Source organism: Tursiops truncatus, chromosome 9 (assembly GCF_011762595.2).
Source record: "Tursiops truncatus isolate mTurTru1 chromosome 9, mTurTru1.mat.Y, whole genome shotgun sequence".
Lineage (NCBI taxonomy): Eukaryota > Metazoa > Chordata > Mammalia > Artiodactyla > Delphinidae > Tursiops > Tursiops truncatus.
In genome coordinates this window covers 45,756,296-45,769,658 of record NC_047042.1, presented here as the reverse complement: position 1 = coordinate 45,769,658, position 13,363 = coordinate 45,756,296, and the positions used below count along the sequence as shown (strand labels likewise).

The 13,363-nt window shown below is 41.1% G+C and overlaps 1 long non-coding RNA gene across 1 annotated transcript in view; it reads left to right on the top strand.

The window, feature by feature from the left end:
* LOC109548727 (uncharacterized) overlaps positions 1-13,363 on the top strand; it is a 259,164-nt gene that overhangs the window by 171,722 nt on the left and 74,079 nt on the right. The window contains exon 4 of the long non-coding RNA XR_012333964.1: positions 256-362. This is a non-coding gene — a long non-coding RNA (uncharacterized lncRNA). The remainder of the gene's footprint in view (positions 1-255; positions 363-13,363) is intronic.

The window sequence follows — 13,363 nt, the reverse complement described above, 5'->3', positions numbered from 1 at the left end:
TACCTGCTCCCCTGACCATCAAAACTACGAGTCCTTTGAATCTGATTGGTCAGTGATTCAGTTTTCTGGCTGCAGAACCTTACAATAATGTGTGAATGAATGATAGTTTTTAAAAGGACATCAGAATTGATAAAATGTGATGGGAGAAAGCAGTTTTTGTATATTGGTATGTTGGCCATTTTATCACCATCAAACAAACAGTGGTTAACAACCACTAAAAGAATTTTGATTTTGCCCACTCATTTTCTTTTTCAGATCTCCCCAGAGAAGTGTCTTTCCTTGCTATTAGGTGATTCAACATTGGGAGAAGAGGGAGGACTGAAAGGAGGAGAGGCTCTTTGTCTATGGGGCAGGAGTTTAAGGTGAGTCAAATAACTGACTGAGTAGGTGTGAAAGCAAAGAGGGTTTAAGAAGTGTTGCTAAAGGCTATGTGTCCTCTTCAGAGGGTTGGTTAAGTATAAGTAAGGAGACTGAGCATATCAGATTTTTTTCAGCTTCCAGGCTTTGACTGCTATACTGCTGTAAGACTGGACCACATGTGTCATAGCTTCATATCAACATTTATTTAACACTGAACTAATGCCAGATAATATATGTAATCACTTTTCATACATTATCCTATTTAATATTTACTCTCATCCCGCAAAACATGCTACTGCACCCAGTTTTATACATGAGGAAAACCCAGGCTTGAAGTTAGAGCCTACCACAGTAACACAACTAGGATGTTTCAAAGCCAGGACTTGAATTTCAGAGACTGACCTCTCAATCACTCACTGTACAACTTCATGCAAACCAGTACCCCTCCCCCATTGGTAGATTGTACAGGAGAAAGGACTTTGATCAGCTGTGATGAGGGATAGTAGGGGAGAAAAGTGGAGTCTTTAGTTTCCCTTCTCTAATCAAGTTGGTGCCTCAAGTTCAGGAAAGCAGAGTTGGAATAGCCCTCATTTGTGTAGGTTAGTGACAACTTTGCTATTTATTGTTAAAGAAGCTGAATAATGGTGTACCAGATGGTACACAGAAATAGCTTTTGAAATAACATTCAAAAAGAATACAAGAGCCAACACCTACATTCCCTACAAGCAAAAAAGGAAGCTGCCTACATGAAATTAAGTTATTTGACTACACTTAAAGTAGAGGCGATATTGAACTCAATTTGGAAGAGGTGAGTCCAGTCTCAAAATGCAGGGCCATGATCCAAAGGAACCAGAATAGTTGAGAAAACTGTTTATTGGTGGTCGGAGCTTTGAAACTACAGATGATAGCTTAAGAGAACATTTTGAGAAATGGGGCACACTTACAGATTATGTGGTGATACGAGACCCCCAAACAAAACGTTCCAGGGGCTTTGGTTTTGTGACTAACTCTTGTGTTGAAGAGGTGGATGCAGCAATGTGTGCTCAACCACACAAGGCTGATGCCCATCTAACAGTGAAGAAAATTTTTGTTGGTGGTATTAAAGAAGATACAGGGAAGCAGCTGCATAGCACAGGGAGATCAGCTCGGTGCTTTGTGACCACCTAGAGGGGTGGGATAGGGAGGGTGGGAGGGAGACGCAAGAGGGAGGAGATATGGGGATATATGTATACATATAGCTGATTCACTTTGTTATACCTCAGAAACTAACACAACATTGTAAAGCAATTATACTCCAATAAAGATGTTAAAAAAAAAAGATACAGAAGAATATAATTTGAGAGACTACTTTGAAAAGTATGGCAAGATTGAAACCATAGAAGTTATGGAAGACAGGCAGAGTGGAAAAAAGAGAAGATTTTCTTTTGTAACTTTTGATGATCATGATACAGTTGACAAAATTATTGTTCAGAAGTACCACACTATTAATGGGGATAAGTGTAAAGTGAAAAAGTCCCCTTTCTAAACAAGAAATGTAGTCTGTTGGATCACAAAGAGGTCGTGGAGGTGGATCTGGCAACATTATGTGTGGTGGAGGAAACTTTGGAGGTGGTGGAGGTAACTTTGGCCGTGGTGGAAACTTTGGTGGAAAAGGAGGCTGGTGGTGGTAGACGTGGATATGGAAACCAAGGTGGTGGATATGGAGGCAGTGGTGGAGGATATGATGGTTACAATGAAGGAGGAAGTTTTGGAGGTAACTATGGTGGTGTTGGGAACTATAATGATTTTGGAAATTATAGTGGACAACAGCAATCAAATTATGGACCCATAAAGGGGGACAGTTTTGGTGGAAGAAGTCTGGGCAGTCCCTATGGTGGTGGTTATGGATCTGGTGGTGGAAGTGGTGGATGGTAGCAGAAGGTTCTAAAAACTCAGAAGAAAAGGGCTACATTTCTCAGCAGGAGAGAGAGCAAGGAGTTGTCAAGAAAACTGCAGGTTACTTTGAGACAGTCGTCCCCAAAGCATTAGAGCAACTGTAAAAATCTGCCACGGAAGGAATGATGATCCATAGTTAGAAACGGTACTGCAGCTTAACAGGAAACCCTTCTTGTTCAGGACTGTCACAGACACAGTTTGCAAAAAGTGCAGCTATTTATTAATGCAATGTAGTGTCAATTAGATGTACATTCCTGAGGTCTTTTATCTGTTGTAGCTTTGTCATTTTCTTTTCATTATATCAGGTATATTGCCCTGTAAATTGTGGTAGTCGTACCAGGAACAAAAAATTAAGGAATTTTTAACTTTTCAAAACAATAAAAATAAAGGAAGGGCATTCCCTGTTACAGATATCTTTGTAACTGGCAGATTAATTCATAAGTAATCCCAAATTTAGACATTATGATCAATCAAATCTACAGTCATATCTAGATGTTTCTCCTTTAACAACAATGGAAGGAAATTCTTTTTATTTTTTTGAAATTTCTAATTAAATAAATTAATACACAGAATTATGTCATGGGTAAACTATAAACAAAATTACCAGATACTTATCTGATTTATAGATAGTCTGCTAGGCTTAAGTTGATTCTATTGTCTTTGGATTCCTAACGATATCTAGTACACTGGCTTACCTATATAGATGACTATTGAATTAAAGAATGAACATGGACAGCTAACAGATTACAATACCTATATTTCTTCAGTAGAATATGATTCTTGGTTAACCGCTAATGCCGTTTTGCAAGGGACAGCTAAATTCTAGCCCTCAGTGGCTAGGCTCAAATGATAGACTAAATGTCCAAAGAAAACCTTCTAGTACAGCACAAGTTAATATGCTAAATAAAACATTTTAAATGTTTAAAATCTATAGCAAAGCTGTTGAGAAGTAAAGGATTCCTTTAGAGGCCAGAAATAAGAAAATAAGAGCCAACAGAGCCAACAGTGCTTGTTCAAACACTGGAGGCAACTTTTGCCCTACAGGTACTTGCTGAGGCTTTCTGGCTGAGAGCTGAGCTTCCCAGCCAGTGTGAAAATCCTGTCAACCCTTGGGGTGATCAGCTGGACTTGGGGCAGCTAGAGCTTCCACTAGGCTAATCACCTCCATCCAGATACGGCCTCTTCCAGGACTGAGGAGGACTGCTCAGGCACAGTGAGTGGGTGGGCCCACAGTCCTTCCAGAGGACAAGCCCTATAATGTCAGCTGCCCCTCAGCACTGCCTGAACTCACTGAGTACAGCCCAACAGGAGCTCTACAACCTGACATCAACTCCGTCAGCCAACTTCAGATGGACCATCGTGGACAGCAGTTCAGCCTGTGGAACTGTTGTAAGAGGTCATGATCCTGGTGCCCAAGGAGCCCCACCAAGACGAGAGTTTTGAAGCTGGGAAACTAGGCAGGGTCTTCTAGAATCCAAAGCTCCATGAGGTGCATCTCATCCGTCTTTACTCATGGAGGGTGTTTTAGTTTCCCAGGGCAGCCATGACACATGATCACAAACTGAGTGGCTGAAAACAACAGAAACTTATTCTCTCACAGTCCTGGAGGCTAGAAATCTGAAATCAGTTGGCAGGACCACGTTCCCTCTGAAGCCTCTAGGAAAAGACTCCTTCCTTGCCTCTTCCTAGTTTCTGGTGGCTCCCAGCAATCCTTAGCATACTTTGACTTGTAACTACATTATTCTAATCTCTGCCTCCATAGTCATATGGCCTTCTTCTCCGTGCATCTGTGTCTCTCTGTGTCCTCTCTTCTTGTCAGGACACCAGTCATTGGATTTACTGCCCACCCTAATCCAGCATGACCTCATCTTAATTAGTTGCATCTGCAAAGACCCTAGTTCCAAATAAGTTCACATAATGATGTTCCTGGTGGGCATCAGGGGGAGCACTTATTCAACCCACTACAGAATATATTTCTGTCTGTCTGTGGCTGATGTGCCCTTTTAGCGACATATCACTAGTATCTTCTCAAAGTGACTGCTGTGATAATGCCTGAGCAGTTTACGAATTAGAGAAACGTTCAGTTGAATTGCATATAGCCATTTCAGGCAAAAAGGAAATATGATTAAACAATTTGAAAATATTTTGTTTAGAAATTTTCTATTTAATATCTTAAAGTAAGGTATAATGTATAATCTTAGTGTATACAATTTAACAACCCACATATCCATCAATAAGAGAATAGATATAAAAATTGAGATCAAACAATAGATTAAATACAACAATAAAAATAAACAAAACGCAGCTTTAGATGACAACACAGGTTAATCTCAAAGCCATAATGTTGAGCAAAAAAGGGCCGGTCACAGAAGCATACACGTAGATGTGATTCAGTTCATATGAAGTTCAGAAGCTCATGAAATTAAGTGATTTATTATTTAAGGATACATACATATGTGGTATAACCATAAAGAAAAGCAAGGGAATTAATACAACAGTATTCAGGATAGTGGTTACCTCTGAAAGGCAAGAGGTGATAGGATTAGGAAGGGACCCACGGCATAGGGAAATTCAGAGGTATTGTTATGTTCTATTTCTCAAACTGGGTGGAGGGTACATTGCTGTTTTTTATTATTTTTTTATTTTATTATTTTTTGCTGTACATTTACATTATATGCACTCTTCCATGTATGTTCCAGAATGTAAAAGCCAACCTAAGGAAGGGCGTCATGCATCCAGTGAGAGCTTTGTGTTTATTTTTTTTAATATCCTCCATAGCTGATTCAACATAGAGAGTGTCTTGATATTATTTATGAGAATAAAGGATACATATAAGTGAAAATAGAATCATGAGAGTTTACTGACACCATGACTCTGGGATTTAGAGAAGTCCCACTAAATCCAGTTACCATCTCTTTGAGATGCTGAGCAGTGGCTGCCAACTAGAAATAGCACAAGGAAATTAATGGAGGGGAGGAGGTGGGACTTCAGAGGGATTAGCCAAAGGTATGTTGCACCACTTCCTGTTATTCACTGCATACGTCCAGAACTTCTCGAGCTTCGCCCTATCAGTTGCCCAAGTTGCCCATTGTTGGAAGAGTGGGGCAGAATAGCCAAAGACAGAGAAAGACCAGTTTGAAGGGAAACTATCCACAGCACCTTTAAAAATAACTCTGGTCAAAACTTGCAACCAATAGATAAATAAGTCCTGGAGATCTAACGTACAGTATAGTGAACATAGACAACAATATTGTGTTATAATCATCAAACTTGCTAAGAGACTAGATCTTAATTATTCCCGCCACAAAAAAAGAAATAATAATTGTGTGACCTGATAGAGGTGCCAACTGATGCTACAATGGCAATCATATTACAATCTATAATCATATTATGTGTATCAAATCAACATATTGTACACCTTAAACTTATACAATGTTATATGTCAAATATCTTTCAATTAAATAAACAAACTCTAGTCAGACTAGCACAGAGGGTCAGAGTCAAAGGAATCTATTGTTCCTTCTCTTGGTGTCAGGCTTCCTTACGGGGTGGGGGAGGCAGGTGTGGGAGAATTATTAAAAAAAAAAAAAGTTATATCTCAAAATAATTCATGTTGTCTAACCAAACAGTAAAGATAAATTAAAAACATCTATCTGCCTACCAACAATGCCGTTACCACAGACTCACCCCCCAGCCAATCTCCATAGCCCTATTATACACATTTATTAATTTCATGCAACTGGTAGCAATTCACGATAGTGACATGAAAAAATCTGGTACCAGAGTAGAAACGTATGCTCTCAAACCTTATTTAAAATCAAACTTTCTCATAGCTTGGTTTCCATTCAGCTCAACCTAATTTCTCTCAGGACCTGGGCCAGCAATCATACTAATTTGCATGACCACCACTGTTTAAACAGCCCCCTTAGTTTTCGATGAATGACCTTTTATGTACTATCAGACTTTTGATGCATAAATCAACTACCCTTATTCTCGTAGGCCTGGGGCAAGGGTGGGGAAGACTGACTGTAGCTACAAAGCTGCATAACTAAAAGACAAAGGCATTAAAAGCAACCCTCCAAAAAGGAAAACAAAACTAGTGAAATGAGGCATACAGTAGGCCCTACTCAAAGCAAGAATATGTGCATGCAACTTTTTGATTGAGCTGCTGTATCTAGGCAGCAATATTTTTGTCTGTAGTTGGGCTACCACCCTTTCCAGCCTGATACCATTGTCCTAAAGGTCAATAATCATTTATTTATGCTGATTGAAAAGGAGTCTCAAAGGCAAAAAGGTAGCTGTACTTGAGCAATTTACATTCTAAGGGGGAAAACATGAGACAAACCAAAGGCAATGTGAGAGCCTTCCAGCCACTCACAGCCTTGGCAACTTAAAACATTAAGTATTTTTACTAAGGACCTACTGTTATAGCAAAGAGAACTCTACTCAGTACTCTATACAGTGAATATGGAATTGGGTGGAGAAATGGAATCCACATGTATGGAGAGCATTATATATGAGTATGTAGAGGATGTCAAATATTTTACCTTCTCCTGTCAAATTTTCTAACTGCATTTCATTTAACCACCACTAAGAGAGGTTCTCCTTGCTGAGTTTTAAGAAATCTAGTGAAGAGTTGCCTTATCAACTTCTAGGGAGTGGAAACATTCAGAACTCATGCTGTCAGAGCAAAATAACTATTATGTTTCCTCCATAAAGCTAAATTAAATTATTAAGTCAGCAATTTTCAAATCGTGGACTCTGAAGACCCAGGGCTCTAAAAGGCATCAGTGGGGAATCCTTAAAAAGCACACACAGTAATCATATAAGACATTTAAATTAGAACAGCCTCTGTTTCTCCAACACAACTCTACAGTAAGAAACTTTAAGAAGTTTCTTCCTTAAAACAAGAAACAAAAACACAACAACTAAATCTAAGGCAAAAGGATACCATAACTTGAGAGTGTGTAATGGATTAGGCAGTGACTCCACAGGATCCTGTCCTAGGAGTAAATGGTACTTATATCAGACTTGCTTTCAAAAATAATTGGGGGAAAGGGTAAAGATAATGAAAGGTTTGAGTCTACTTAGTGTTGGCTACATCTCAAGTGCTGTATGTTTTGCTATATAGTCTCTCAGATTGCAAGGCCACTTTCAATTCCAAATAGCATTTCCTCTAGTTTCAGAAAAGTAGACCTGCTTCTTCCATAGTCTGTGTCTGAGCCCTGAGAAGATTGACAATCACCATAAAATATTACTAAAAATATTTTAGATTTGGCAAATTTAACCACATTTTTGCCTTCTGAACAGTTTCTCTGAATTTAAATCTGAGGACATTTCAAGGAAAATTTAATTTTCACCTCTCTGATTAACTTGCACTTCATTTCTCATAATATTTTCTAAGATCTACTTTATAGGCAAAAAGAGAAATCAGCCTTTGGGTCTGTGAACGAGTAAACCATATTTTCCACAAAATAAGTGAACTAAAGTTAATTAAATGGTAACATGTTTTCAAACTCAAAACTCTTATAGAATTGATACTTTGCAAACCCTTACACTCATTCAGCTCATTTAAAGATCACCTATAGTGTACAAAGCCTTACACTACATAGTGGGTTGGTATAGAAAAATGAACAAAAAAATTGCCCTTGCTTTCACAAAGCTTCCTACCTCCTGGGGAAGGCCAGTGATACCAAACTAAAACAAAATGTAATAAATATGAAGGAAATGGGATTCAAAAAGTACAATAGGAGGCGCAAAGTATGAAACTGCCAATCACAATTGGGAGTGCCAATTTACAAGGACGGTTTCTTGGAGAAAATACCAATCTATTTGGGCCTCAAAGGATGTGTGGAGTTTTAACAGTAAAACAGGGAATGAAAGGCATCGCATTCAGTGACTAACATGACCAAAAACAAAGTGTGAGAATATATTTTGTACTGGAGGATATAAAAAAATCTATTGGTGTGGCAGGAGTGAAGCTTACTTGGCCAAGAGGAAGATGTGGTAATAAAAATGTTGAAGTGGTAGTTTGGACCAGATTATAAAAGACCTTGAATGCCTTGCTGAGGAATTCGAACTTTTTAATTTAAATAATAGAATCATAGATGAAGATGGTGGAGTAGGAGGACATGGAGCTCCCTCCCACCACAAACACATCAAAAATACATCTACATGTGGAATAATTCTCCCAGAAAACTAACCGGAAGCCATCAGAAGAACTAAACAATCAAAGCTGCAAGAAAGATCTTCATGTAACCGGGTAGGACAGAAAAGAGGCATCGGGTCGGGAGCTGCACCCCAGGGAAGGGTCTGTAAGGAAGAGAAGGTTCACATGGGTGGACCCGCACCCTGGGGCGCCAACACGTCAAGCCACAATCTGGACATCACAGTCTTGGGATCCTGTGTGGAGGAGACAAGCCCCCGTGGCTGCTGGGAGAATCACTGGGACAGACAGAAGGGCTGGTGAAGCCTAGACTCCACTTGTGAGGAGTGTGTGCATGCTGGCTTGCCGACAATCAAGGCAGAGAGAGCCTTGCACAGACAGCAGCCGACTCACTGCACATCCCAGTCTGAACAGGGTGAACACCCGAGGCCCACTCACTCCACACCACAGCCTGCTGTAAGATCTGGGCCAACTGAGAGCCCTGGGAAAAGACGCAGTCTAGTCATGCAGAGACAGACCAGGGGTTCTGGACTGTGATCTGGGTGGGGCGGCAGTGGCCAGTGTCAGTGCCCACAGGAGCACACAGCGGTTCCTCTCCCAGCAACAGTACCCCGGCTCCACCCGCCCACTCCACGCTGCAGCTTAGTGCTGGATCTGGGGAAAATAGGTGTTGGGTCAAAACTGCCACAGAGGCAGCCCAGATCTCTGGCAGAAGCACAGCCACCTCAATTGCTACAGCCACAGCGCCTCAACCCCCAGCCCCAGCCTACTCCACACCACAGCTTTGCACCAGATCTGGGACAGGCACAACAGAGGAAGGGATGCAACCTTGGGCTGCTTCTGAACAGAGCCACAGACGCCTACACAAGCAGTGCATAGGTTCTCTGTGAGCGCAAGGGCCTCACGTGCTACAGCAATCGCCTCCTTTGGGGCAGAGCATGCACTCAAGGGCAACAGAGCCTGATCAAGCCAACCCTCAGGGCTTCGTTCCAACAACTGGGGAGCAGACCCTGCCCCTGACAGGGCCACAACAGCCAAGGAGCAGGGAGCAAGTCCCGTCTCACACCTGCTGAGGCTCTAGACCCTCCCTATCAAGGGAATAACAGCACATGCTGAGAAAAGAGCCAAAGTAGGATAAACTGACTCTTTTGATGTGTACTCAAAGGGATGTATAGGAGGGCAGGGGCAGAAGTCTAGAATGAGTCTTAGGCCTCTCCATGGCCATTATGTAAGATAGAAACAAACAGAGATTAGCAGAATTGAAGGAAAACATCACGACTTAGATTTGGAGCACTTGAGTTCCAGGTGCTAGGTAGATATCCATGGAGGAATGGCAAAAATACAGTTGATGAGCGGGTCTACTCCTCAGAAAAAAGACCAAAATAGAGCCATAGGTTTGGACAGGGCAAGGTTAAGGTATATGGGCATGATAACTAGACTAAAGTTTGGTGCACCTCTTTATTTTTTTTTAACATGACTATTTTCTTCCAGGTTTATTGAGATACAATTGACATGTAGCATTGTGTAAATTTAAGGTGTACAACGTGACAATTTGATATACAGACAGACTGTGAAATAATTACCACAATATGATTAGTTAACACATCCATCACTTCACATAGTTAACTTCTTTTCTGGTGCACCTGTTTGGACTGATATTCTTTCAATACCTGGTTGTATTAGTTTGCTGGAGCTGCCATGACAAAGTACTACAGACTGGGTGCCTTAAAAAAATAGAAATTTATTTTCTCACAGTTCTGGAGACTAGAAGTCCAAGATTAAGGTGTCAACTGTTTTGATGCCTTCTGAGGCTTCTCCCCTTGGTTTGTAGATGGCCAACTTCCCCCTGTGTCTGAATACTGTCTTTCCTCTGTACATTTCTGTGTCCAAATTTATTCTTCTTAATAAGGGCAGCAGTAATATTGGATTAGGACTCACCTTAATGACATCATTTTAACTTAATTGCCTCTTTAAAGATCCTATCTCCAAATATATCACATTCTGAGGTACTAGGATTAGGACTTCAACATAGGCATTTTTTGGCGGGGGTGGGGGAGTGGGGGGAGGACATAATTCAGCCCATAGTCAGTATTATTGAAAGGAGAGATGGAGCACTGTGTAGGAAAGGGTGGAGAAGGAAAATCACAGGTGACAAATCAGTAATTCAGCTTATCTTTTTGTTGTATACCTTGCTCAGCAAAACAGAAGTACTAAAGATCACCCCTCACCCTCTCTACATGGTAGTTTAAAATCATCTGTTGGTAATTGAGCATGATGGATAGTGTGAAGATCATAATATACTGAATCTGACATATATGTATATGACTATAAGGCACATGAACTGTCTACCAGATATTCAGGCACATTACACAGCCAGAATAATAAAAGCAACACACAAACAGACCAATGGAATAAAATGCAGAGCCTAGAAACACATTTGCATAAATGGGAAGTTGATATATGATAAAGGTGGCATCACCAGGGCTTCCCTGGTGGCGCAGTGGTTGAGGGTCCGCCTGCCGATGCAGGGGACACGGGTTCGTGCCCCGGTCCGGGAAGATCCCACATGCTTCGGAGCCGCTGGGCCCGTGAGCCATGGCCGCTAAGCCTGCGCCTCTGGAGCCTGTGCTCCGCAACAGGAGAGGCCACAACAGTGAGAGGCCCGCGTACCGCAAAAAAAAAAAAAAAAAAAGGTGGCATCACAAATCAGTGATGATTTTTAGGAAGGTTCATGGTAAACTGGCTTATTCTATGGAGAAAAAATGAATCTATATGATCTACAGAAGTGAATTCTAGATGGTTTATAAAACTTACCTGTGAAAGGTAATACTGTATAGTTAACAGAAGAAAATGTTGGCTCTTTGCAGCCAGCACAGATTGATGGGCATTTCTGGAGACAACTGGATTAGTCCTGTTTTAAACTACCATTAAACCTCATGTGTGTGCTGTGCTTGCTGCTGGGACTCTGACCGAGGCAGTAATTGGTACCAGGTATGGGGGCGTGACAAATAGATCCTCAAAATGGGATTCTGGGATTGAGTTGCTCCTATTTGAAGAGTGCACAGAGTGCCAGAGGAATAGAAAACACCTGTAATCCACAGCATAGCATCACGGTCACTCAGATTATCACCAATTGTGGCCTTGAGTGAAGATAGAGACCAAGGCGCTGTCAGGTAGCGGCTGTGGTAATATTAGTGATTACCAAGATGTTGGAGGTGGGGTGGGGGAATGACTACTTACAGCTGCTCTGGAGAGTGTATGTAAAGAAAAAGATAAACATAAAGTCTTCAATTTCCAACCCAAGGCAGTTGTAGAGAACCAGAAAGCCTCTATGGTGCCATATAATTTCCACATCTCATGTAGCTGAAAGGCAGACTTGGCTGAGAATCAGGCCAGGGCTTGACTGTAAGAGTTGGAATTGCTATTTCATTTAAATATACCAGGCACCAGGTCTCTTTTGCTAACATGGGAGACTAGTTGGGAAGGAGTAGGGCTCTCATGATCGGGGTGGGATATTTGGACAAACACAGGCAATAGCTTTAAATACCCACTTATCTCTGTATCATTCTCACAGGGACCTTGATTGAATTAGTATCCCACAAAACATCACCCCAGTCCATTTTCTGGGGACAGTATACTAATTGGATCTGATGAGTGGGAAAAGGCAAGGATCTCAAAGGCTTAATAAGATATGTGTGCCAGAGAGGGGACGTAAAGAAAGTTCACAGGTCTGCCCCATGGGGAAGTTTCTGTGAGTTCAGTGTTCTGGAGCATATTGGGATATTTTTTCTAAAGAAGAGACATACTGATGCACCTTGAGCCTTTCTCTATGAAGATAAAGGTACAAACAACACCTGGTGGACCTTCTTGGACTTTAGAGGCAACATATATTTGTGTTACTCTGATACTAATAACACTAGAACAAAACAGAAAGAAAAGTATAAATGCATAAACATTAAAAAGGGTGATGGTGGACAGGATATGTGTTTAACCCATTTGTAGACTGATAATAATAACCAGAAAAGTTGCTACATTCTCTATTGGTTGGTTAGTTGTTATACATTTGTGTATAGTCCTCAGGATGAACTTAAGTATGTACACCTGTGTGTGTGTGTGTGAGCACGCACGCGAGAGAGAGAGAGAGAGAGAAAGAAAGAATGACAGAATGTATTTTTTAGGTAAATTATTTCAAAATACTGAAACTTTCAGTACATTGATCTCCCTGAATTGAGCCTTCCTTAAGTGCTTTAAGACCTTGCTATTTGAAGTGAGGTCCTCAATCACAGGGATCAGCATCACCTGGGAACTTTAAATGGCGACTCTGAGGCCTACCTAGGGTCTCAGAATCAGAATTCTGCGCCCAGTCTTAGGCCCACCCAGACTGGATCAGAATCTGCATTCTAACAAAACCGCCAGGTGATTTTTATACAAACTAAAAACTTAGAAGCCTCATCCTAAAGTATGTGTTTATTTTGGAAAATGCATCAGACATTGGGGAAGCCTGGGTTGCATCCTCACTAGCTTCAGGGGTACTGGTATCATATAAGAAATTTCCACTTGTCACTTTAAGCAAAGCCTTGGGCCTTCAGCTGTGTGCTTTTCCATGAAACCTTTGGACTAAAAGAAAAGGAAAACTGAATGAGAACCCTTGATAACTACTACAGATACTATTCATAGGTTTATCATCTTTGCAGTTTGTCTGCAAAAGATTCTAGTTCTCCACAAAACTCTTGTCTTTTCTTGTCTCAAAACACATATATTAGGCTGAAAGCCCACCCAGAAAGTATTTGCAGATCAAGTGCCTTTGGGTCTTCACATGTTGTTTTTGTCTACAGCTCTCTTTCCACAACCCCTCCTTGCTCTTCTGCTGGCTAACTTCTACTAGAGCCTCTGGTCCCAGTC